The following is a 10106-nucleotide window of genomic DNA, read 5'->3' on the forward strand; positions in this document are numbered from 1 at the left end:
GTGTGTTCCATCTCTGATGGCAAACAGCATATCTGCTCCCTATGGAATGATGCACTGGGGAATGGTGGTAATTAATCTCTAACAAATACAAATTTGGAAACATCTGTGTAGATTTAAGCTAAAGGAGCAGGACCAGGGAACAGGTTTCAGCAATGGGAAGAGAGTGAGAAAGCAGAACTCAAGGTACCAGGCAAATATTGCAATTAAATTAGTCAGCTTGAGGAAATTAAATCAAGGGAAATTGGAAAGTGTCATACTTTTTGATCTGGATTTCTGGCTGTTATGAGATTTTCAAGAGAGCCAGTGAAGAATATAGAAGATAATAAGTCTTAATTTCTTTTCCTGGTGACTCAGAGGAGAGGTGGATGAAGCCCTTTCTGATTTTGTGATAATTAATGTGACTCCCATGGCAAAGTGAAATGCAGTGATTAGTTATAAGTCAGCTGAACTCTCATAGCAGGTTTTCAGAGAATTTCTCATTGTTTCAGTGCTGTTAACAGCCCAAGCTGCTGCTCTTGCCTGGGCCTGTCCTATCTACAGGGTGAAGCTTTGCTGAAGAGATCTGGTTGCAAAGTCCCAGTTAAACCTGTAGTTAATTTAAAGTGCACAGTTGTGTACAAATAGTTATGAATAGACCTGAATGTGGTCATGAAACAACACTTCTGACCTGTGAAAGTGCAGAATTAGCTATTCCTTTTAAAAGAAACATGTAAGATGCTAGGAGTGCATTTATAGCAGTGCCCAGCAAGAGGCATGTGGTCAGAGAAACAGAGCCAGGGGCTTTCCCTACAGATTTCTGCTCAGTTTCTAATTTATGCCAGCCTGTAAATACTGTGGGTCTGGTTTTGGTGACCTCTTGCAGTCCAGGGGGATCACAGCTGCCATAACCCAGAGCTGCTGGGCTCTGGAGGACCAGAGGTGTTCCAGCAGGTTGAAATTCAGTGGTGAGAGCGAGGGAGGCCACGGGCCCCTGCACACAGCAGAGGAGTTTCTGCTTCATTTTTCAGGGTTGCTCAGAAGACAGCACTGTGCTGACAGCTGACACAGAAAGTGGGACATCTCCTCCTCCATGGGGGTTGGGGAAAGGGGAGTCCATGGAGGGAGAGGCAAACTCTGGGAGGCAGAAGATCTTCCTGTGGCCGTGCTCTGCAGGAGGAACAAAGGCACAGGGCAGAATTTGCACTGGCTATCCAAGGAGGTGTGAGTTTCCTGCTCCTTTCTGGAAGGTGCTGCCACCACCTCCTTGCAGAGCTGATTCTTCCTTGCTCAGGATGCTGTGTGGGAGGAAACCCAAGGCTCAGGGGTTCAGGGATGACCATCGTGCTCCCATGAGGAGCATGCTGTGGAATTAAAAAGATAATATTACAAACAGTTTGGGTTGGAAGGGACCTTGAGGCTCATCTCATTCCATGAGCAGGGACACCTCCCACTGTCCCAGGCTGCTCCAAGCCCTGTCCAACCTGGCCTTGGACACTTCCAGGGATCCAGGGGCAGCCACAGCTTCTCTGGGCACCCTGTGCCAGGGCCTGCCCACCCTCACAGGGAACAATTCCTTCCCAATATCCAATCTAACCCTCCCCTCTGTCAATCTGAAGCCATTCCCCCTCGTTCTGTCACTCCAGGCCCTTGTAAGTAATTTCTCTCCATCTTTCTTGTAGCTCCTTCAGGTGCTGGAAGGCCACATTTAGGTGACCCAAAGCCTTTTTTTCTCCAATCTGAGAACCATCCCAGCTCTGCCATCCTTTCCTCCCAGCAGAGCTGCTCCATCCCTCTGATCCCCCTGGAGCCTCCTCTGGATTTGCTGTAAATATCAGAAGTTTTTTGGCACCCTCAATGACCACCCTGACAGAGTGGAGAGAGAAGAGGAAAGTGGGTGAAGGAAAAGGTTTATTGTCTTCCAAGAATCCAAAAACTCCTCCCAAGCCCTGCAGGAGCAATGCACTGGAGGCTTGCTAAACATGCAATTCCTTTTCAAGGGTGGAAGCAATGAATGAATGCACTGAGAGATGTGGAGGTCAGTGAAGCAACTGTCCTCCTTTAACTGACTTTTTAAAAACTTATTTTTCTTAAAAAATTGGCAATGCTTTGAGTGGAAAGGCTTTCAGGACTGCATGGCCACAAAAGGAGTCCAGCTTTCCTTCCCATGTGCTGATGCTGAAGTCATTGAGTATTTTTGCATTACATTGGACCTTCTCTTTTGGAAAATACAGGGCAAAGAAGCTGGAATTACTATTTTTCAGAACTGCCAGCTCAATCTCTGAGACATTCTCATAGAAAAGGCTGATGCTCCGAAAAATTTGTGCAAAATCTTTCCAAAACAAGCCATTATTTCTGCTTGCAGACAAATAATATAAATGTTTATGGGCTCTCTATGGAGCAAATGAAGGAGCTTGGTTTATACCCATGATGTCCTAACAATTCTATGTTAATATATGCCATGACATTCCTTCTTTTTTTTTTTTTTTTTTCTTTTCCCTTTCTATTTGCTCTTTATTGCACCTCAGGTATTTATTTCAGGTGCCTGACAGGCTCTGAGAGGCACCTCTAGTTATTTTAAACAAATAAATCATGTCTTGTCTGCAGGATCACCCCAGGGTGAGGAGCAAGCAAGGCACCATTTCCCAATGCTGGAGTGATGGATTCCTGCAGCCCTGGGGGACAGCACGGTCCCCATGCCACCAGCCAGGGCAAATGACCTGTCAGACCTGGTGCACTCACCTGCTGGGTAGGAGAGGAGGAGACTGGGATGCTGGAGTTGGCTGGGAAGGAAAAAATTGGGGTTGGATACATTTGCTCTGGGTTTTCCCTCTAGGTGGGAAGTTTTTTGCTAAAATTTCCGAAGTTCTCCAAGTGATTTGTTAATCTGGGTCTTGTTTTTGTTGTTTCATGGTCATGAAATGTGGAGTTCAGCTTGAATCTGGGAGCCCAGCAAGGATGGCACAGGATACGCCCCATTTCCCCACTTACAACCTCATTTCTTTGTGAATGTTTTCAAGTAAAAATAGAAAAATAAATAGATGTTGAAGAGAATCCTAGATACAATCTCTAATTAGATTAGGACCCAGAGTTATGGAATAATAAATTATCTAACTACCATGGTACAGCTTCTCAGTGCTTTTAAGACTGATTTCTGCCTAAGGCGCTGGGAAAGTGACTTCAACAAAACTTAAAGAGATTAAACCTGATTATTAAGCGAAGTTAGTTTTTGTGATGTCCCTTCCAGACACATGAGCAATGGTGTTGTAATGAACATGTTAAAAGCCAGAGAGCCCCTGTGCAGCTCTGGCAGCTGCAAGGAGCAGGGCTTAGTTCCTTTACCTGTGCCCAGAGCTGGAGTTAATAAGTGAAATGCTGACCTGGAGATGTGACAGTGAGATGATTTTTTACTTTCAGTCCTTCTAAATTAAAACACATGCCCTGGTGTTTCGAGTCTGAGGACTCTATTAATTTCTGTCATTGTGGTACATTTGTAGCTCAGAAGTGATTCCCAGCATCATCCATCTCCAGCCTGCTGATTTTATCAAGCTGAGCCATGCAGGGTCCATTGCTAAAAAAGGACCTTTATTTCCTCCCAGCCATTTGCTGTGTGAATCAGCAATGCTTTTGTCTCAAACTGGTTGATCACCCAGTGCTCCCAGTACCACACACAGGGACAGCCACAGCCCTTTCCCCAGGAACAGCAAACATGAGAAAGGTAAGAGCCTACCAGGATTTTAGGCCTAACTCCTAATGAACCCTGGCATGCAGTTTTTAAATTTATTTTCCCTTTTTTTGTCTTTGGGCAGTAAAAGTACATGCTGGGCTCGTAGGACTGTTAATAAGGAGTAATTAGACAGTGGCTTTGAGAGCTGGCAGCTATTGTTTCTCACCTGCAGTGTAGTTAGCAGCCCATATACTTTGTTTTCCTTGCTTCACAGCACACTGCAAGTTGTAAATGGAAAAGAGTTTCTCTCTGCCACACAGGAGCATTTGGAAACCATTGTTATTAATCCTTGTGGCTCGACAGTGGCACTGTGCAGGGCAGTGGCCTCTTGCCTCTGGACATGCAAGAACACTCTGTCTCAAAAAGGCACACCCTGCCCACCATCCATCTTCACTCTGGAGCTGCTGGGTTTGCTCTGTCCAAGGAAATCCTGCCTTGGAAGAGCCGAGGCAGTCAGGGAGTGCCGGGGTGCGTGGAGGATCAGTTCCACAGAGGGGTTTCAGCAGAGCTCCATCTGTGTGTGGAGCAGGGATGTGTCACTGCAAGTGACATCCAGGGTCCTGCCCTGAGCCCCTGGCAGCTCAGCCCAGCTCCTCAGTGCCTCAGTGCTTAAAAGAGGTGAGCAATGAGCCAAGTTTGGAACTATTTCTTCATGGAAAACCAAGCTTTAGACAGGGCTTTACCTGTGCAGAGGTTGCTGGGGCTGCACAGGCTGAGGGGCTGCTCCAGTGCTGCTGTCGTGGTGCTCCCTGCAGAACTGGAGTGGTGCTGGTGGCTGCAGAGGCACAGGCTGGAGCACCCACCCAGCAGAGGGGATGGCATTTTCCTGATCAACAGGAGGACGTTTCCCAGCCTGTAATATTTAAGTCAGAGCCCAGGAGTGAGTGCAGCCTGTGGGAAATGCATCTCTTGGTATCCATTATTTGATATTGGCAAAAGTGAGCCTTACCCCCTCATTCCCACCTTGGTTTTGAAAATCTTTGGCCTTTTCTAGTCTCTCACTCATGGTCTGTGCAGAGCAGCCTCTGCAGAGAGCTGCCACCAGGACCCTCTGCCTCTGTGCTGCTGCTGCTTGCAGAGGGGAGGATGAATTGTTCTTTCCACAAGTATTAAATATTTTATTTTGTGACCTTCCTCTAATCAGATGCTTTATCTCAACCATCTATTAAAAGCAAAGCAATAAAAAATGGGATTTAATAAAGTTAACCCCCTTAAATTGTGTAATTGTCACTTTCCTAGGATATTAGGGAAGCTGTAAGGGGGGAAAAATATGTACAGAGCAGTTTTTGGTGCATTGATAATTTATTATCTAATAATCTCTTCTCTTCCACACTATTCCCAGTTTGCTCATTACTTGTGTGCAGCACCACACCCTGTTGCTGGCAGCAGGCTGCTGTGCTCTGCAGAGCCAGGGCTGCTCTGTGCCAGTGCTGAACACTCTGGTGGCAGCAGGGACTGCCCAGCACAGGCAAGGCCTGAGGGTATTGAAGGTGTTGGGTGAGGTGATTTCTCTCCTAATGCTCTGCAAGTGCAGTGAGAGACAGCCCTGCTGCCCCAACAGGCTGTGGCAGGGGTTCCTCAGAGGGGCAAAACCGTGGCAGGAGGTTCAGCACAGCACCAAAGGAAGGCATCCCTCAGGAATCACAGAATCCCAGAGCACTTTGGGCTGGAGGGGACCTCAAAGCTCATCTCACTCCACCCCCTGCCATGGCAGGGACACCTCCCACTGTCCCAGGCTGCTCCAAGCCTATCCAGAGTGGCCTTGGACACTGCCAGGGATCCAGGGGCAGCCACAGCTGCTCTGGGCACCCTGTGCCAGGGCCTGCCCACCCTCACAGGGATAAATTTGTTCTTAATATCCAACTAAATCTACCCTCAGGAGCCCAGTGTGGTGGGCACATGTATCCCCAGGTATTTTCTGGGTGAAGGTGGTCTCCATGAAGTTGAGACTCAGACATGAATCAGACCCTCTGGATCCCCTGTTTCTCCTGTCCAAGCTGATACTTCTGGTCTGAGCCAACAGCACTGATAAATCTTCTTTACTGTCTTTAACACTGAACAAGGATTGAGAGCACCAAGTACCTCCTTGGAGAGATCACAGGCTGTGCATCTGCTGCAGAGAGCTTGTATTTGGGTCAAAACAGAGGACCTGAGATCTTGGAGAAGACAAAGCAGAGGCTTTCTTAACCCCTAGGTGGCCTCTGGAACTACCTGGAACAGGCTGGGGTAAAAGTGACCTGCCTTGGTCTTCACAGGGATGTGGATCTGCTGCCTTGCCTGTTAAAACATGTTTCTGTCAAAATGTTTGTGGTTCAGGAGGGAAGGGTCAGGCCAGGCATGCACTGGGGAGTCAGGGTGCAGCTGGAGATCAGGGCTCTCCCCCTGGCAGCTCCCTGTGTTCAAAGTGGAGAATTCTCTCCTTTCACAGTTTACCTTCACATGAGGATTCGTGTGACAGCTTTACCTGCCAGAGGAGAGCTTCTCCCAGAGATGAATTCACACAGCCAGCCACGTGTGCATGAGGAGGTTATCGAGGAAGAGGCAGCATGGGTCAGGTGAGTGATGCCTGCTGCAATTTGCAATTACAGAGCACGTTTGGGAGCACACAGGAGAGTGTTACTGTCGTGCTTTGGGCTGGGCAGATTGATGGATGTGATGGGATTGAAACGGTGTAGAGGGTGATTACAAGGAGCTGGGAAATTAAATGGAAAAGCTACTGGTTAGGAGCCAAATGTAAATCTGTTTCTCCTCTTCAGAGCTGGACGTGTGTTGATTTGCATCCGCACTGCCCAGGAAGGGCACAGGGCACAGGAAACAGAAGCTGGCACGTGCTGGAGACACAAAAATGTGATGTGGCTGTGACTTACTGAGCAGAACCTCAGCTTTCCCTGCTGGGCAGGCAAGTATTGCCTTCAGGGAGCACAGCCAGGTGGTCTTGCTCATCAAGGAGAAAAACAGGATGGTGCTGGGGCTGGTGGTCATGAATGGGGACACCTGAATTCTCATCTTGCCCCTGAATGTGTTTACAGAGTGGCTGCACCCCCTGGGATGGGGTCAGTCAGTCACGGGCACTGGAGACAGCCTGGGAGTGCAAATTCCTGGGGTTTGTGGGCTTTTAGAAGGACTTTTATGAATTTAAATGTAGGGAAAGCCCTGCAAAATCAAGAATCAGGAAAACAGTGTGCAGTAGCCAAGAAAAGGATTTTTACTGGGATTTCTTTCATGGTCTGAGGGCACAACGGGGTAGTTGGAGGCCGTGGTGGGAGAGGAGAGTTGTTATCAGAACCTGACTTCTCTCTATTAGTGGTGAATTTGAAATTCAGACTCAAACTCAGGAGCAGGGGAAAGGGCTTGGACCTTAATGCTGCCCAATCTAGCAATAGAAATTGCTGCCACTGCCCCTGCTTGCCCTCCCCTCCATTCTTGTGATTTTAAAGTGTAATCAGTCTCACTACTCAGGGAAGTCTGGCATGTGTCTCCCCACCAACAACAGGGATTCTGATAAAAGAAGTCAACAAGGCTAATGTTGTTTTCAGTCACCAAATCTGACTTAAACCTGGCCTAGGAAAAAGAGAATTCATCTCTGAATACATTAGTTGATGACTGACAGGAAAATATTGCAAGTGATGTAGCTGGTGTACATTTTCATTCACCTGTACATCTGGCTAAATATTGGAAAAACGTTTTTGCAAATGTATGGCAATAATTGGCAGAAAAGAAAGAAATTAATATTATGCAACCCACAGATCGCTCCATTATGTGCCTACAGCAGCAAGGCCTTCCTAAAACAGGATTGGATTCAACATTAAATCCCCACCTTGGGCTTCCCAGGAGCTCTGAGGAAGGGAAGCGTGCTGATGAGAGAACCAGGGTGGTGTCAGCTGTGTGCAGAGCATCCTGTGCCCCACACAAGCACTGGCTGTGACCAACAGCCCTGACTCTGGGCATGCAAGGGAAACCTGCCCTGGCAAACCCAACCCTTACAGGCTGCCAGCAAGGCTGGAGCAGGGGGAGAAGCCTGGCAGAATCAATGGGAGTGACAGCTCGAAAAGGTAATTGATAATATCGGCAGGGGGGAGAGCAATGAAGGAGGAGGAGGAATAATCACTGGGGGAGTTCAGAATGGAGGCATTGGGTCTCCTGAGGGTGCCCAGTGCATGGCCAGCCTCTGTGCTGCACCAGCTCCTTGCCAGACAGGCCCTGACTGAGTGTAACATAGGCAAAAAAAAGAAAAAAAATATTCCATAGACCAGTGGCCCAGTAGGATTCAGAACAGACTCAGAGCCTTTAGGTCAGATTTCCTTTGGCTCCAGACTGGATTTGATGTGCTGACTCAGTTTTCTGAACAGATGATGGCTCTCCCTGCCTTTGACCTGCCTGCTCCGTGTGCATCTCCCCGGACTATCTAAAGCCTGGAGATTTCTGCAAGGGGCCCAACAGGATCTGAGGCAGACAGGCCAGACTTTGTGCCCTGTCCTATGGAGCAGGGCACAGACAAACTCTAATTCCTGCTGGCTGGGTCCCTGCCTCACACGTGTTTATTGCAGCTGTGGGACTCCTCTGAGCTGTGTCCCCTGGATCTGAAATGAAAGCAGAGTAATTGGATGCACCACCACAGTGGCCAATGACAAAGAGCATTTTTCTGCAAGCATTTTTCCCCCGTTGCTGAGAGATTACATCTGATGTTATAAACCAGCATCGCTCCCAGTTGGTACCACCACTAATTTGCCCTTCTAGAAAAGTTTCTTGCTATTGCAGCGTGCTCACTGCAGCCATCTAGGTGAAATGTTTTCTTTCAAGCTAAAAAGAGAAAAAAAAAAAAAAGGAAGACAGAACTTTTGTCTTGTGTTGTCCAGTATTTGAAAACCCTTGGAGGAAAATGAGAGAGACCAATCCAGACCAAGATGGGGAGAAAACTCGTCATTTTTAAGATAGGAGAGAAGCAAGAAGAGCAGGGTGTTGGTGGGGAACCGAGGGGTGCACACAGCCTGGGAGGATGCTGAGTCTGTTCAGAAAAGGAACCTTGAGTTATGCAGTGCAAAGTGGGATTTGTGTAGGAATTTCCCCTGACCACAGATGGAGATTTTGGAGGGAAAGAAACAAAATTCATCAGAAACATCCCAGTGAGTATGTGAATCCACACTGGGGATGCTTTAAGAGAGGGGAGGTGTCATTTAACTACATTTGGTTACCCTTAATGTCACCTTCCTTTATCCAAACAAAAAACTTTTCTAACCCTAACCCTGGACTTTTCTCCATAGTCCAGGGTAACCAATAGGCTGGCTGGCAGGAGGGTTTTGTTGTTTGTCGGGTTTTGTGAGCCTCTTTTCTGGAGAGAACAAGGGCTGTGGGAATATCAAATGCCTGGAGCCCACCTGTCAGACTGCTCTCGTTAAAGTTTGAAGAATTGGCCAATTTCAATGCAATTTAACAGACAAGAACTTTAAAAGGTAGTAGGTTTCTGAAAAGCTCTGTAAAAATAGCAGGTAAAAGAGGGATTCTTCCATGGGTTTAGTCGAGGGAAAACTACAGCATGAACTTGCATCTTGGGGATGAAAAATATCTGCTCACGTGTTTTCCATTGGAAAGTAGAACCTGGTAATTCTCCTGGCTACACAGAACTTATGTGTGTGAGCCTCTGTTTCCCAGGTAAGAGAAAGGAGGGGAGCTGCAGGGTTTGACTGAGGCCTTGGAGACCATTGGAAGCAACATAAAGTGGACAATTGTAAGAAGAAGAATCAGGAAGAAGAAGGAACAAGATCATGTTGAAGGAAATAAAGGGAGCAACCAGTTCTAGGAGAAAATTAACTACTCACAGTTCTGTAATTCAAGGGCACTGTGGTACCTTTGTAGAAAGCTGGTGGGTATCTCCATCACTTTTTGTACAAGTGCAGAAGTAGAGACACAAGGGCAGGGGAAGTCTGTGGTCTCTGAGCCTCCTGGTTCACATCTCAGCCTTCATCATGGGACATTTTATTTTCTTGTAGACAAGGAGTAGCCAGGGGGGAAGGAAATGAAAAAGCTGTTTGTTGCTGCCATTTGTAGTGGAAAACTCAAGTGGTATTGTCTATTTTTATAATAGGACTTTTAGAAAGTCTCCAGGATTGATTTAAAACTGTAGAATTAGAGAATCTCTGACATCTACAAGTCAGTTGTTCTAAAGGTTAATAATTTCTATTTAAAACAATTTTGCTTCTTACAGAGAGTTTCAAGGTGAGGAATGAAGGCACAGCTCTGCTTTCCTTGGTGCTCCTTGCTTTGCTGGCTGCTACAGCCAGAATTTCTTCTGGGACCTGTGCATGTTGAAGTGTGGCTGCTATATTTAATGTTCCCAAATGTCCAGGAAGGCAGGTGGCTGACCTTCACACCTGGCTAAATAAATCTGCTCTGCACTCCCTGCACT

At 47.1% G+C, this 10106-nt stretch overlaps 1 long non-coding RNA gene across 2 annotated transcripts; it reads left to right on the top strand.

Moving 5' to 3' along the window:
• Positions 1 to 1884: 1884 nt before the first annotated feature.
• On the top strand, positions 1885 to 9899 carry LOC134553031 (uncharacterized). Of its 2 annotated transcripts, none has more exons than XR_010081012.1 (3): positions 1885 to 3694; positions 6132 to 6258; positions 6460 to 9899. It is a non-coding gene; the product is annotated as an uncharacterized LOC134553031 (long non-coding RNA). The 2 variants fall into 2 exon arrangements; XR_010081013.1 differs by lacking the exon at positions 1885 to 3694 and adding an exon at positions 3715 to 4321.
• Positions 9900 to 10106: the final 207 nt, after the last annotated feature.

This window comes from Prinia subflava, chromosome 8 (assembly GCF_021018805.1).
Source record: "Prinia subflava isolate CZ2003 ecotype Zambia chromosome 8, Cam_Psub_1.2, whole genome shotgun sequence".
NCBI lineage: Eukaryota > Metazoa > Chordata > Aves > Passeriformes > Cisticolidae > Prinia > Prinia subflava.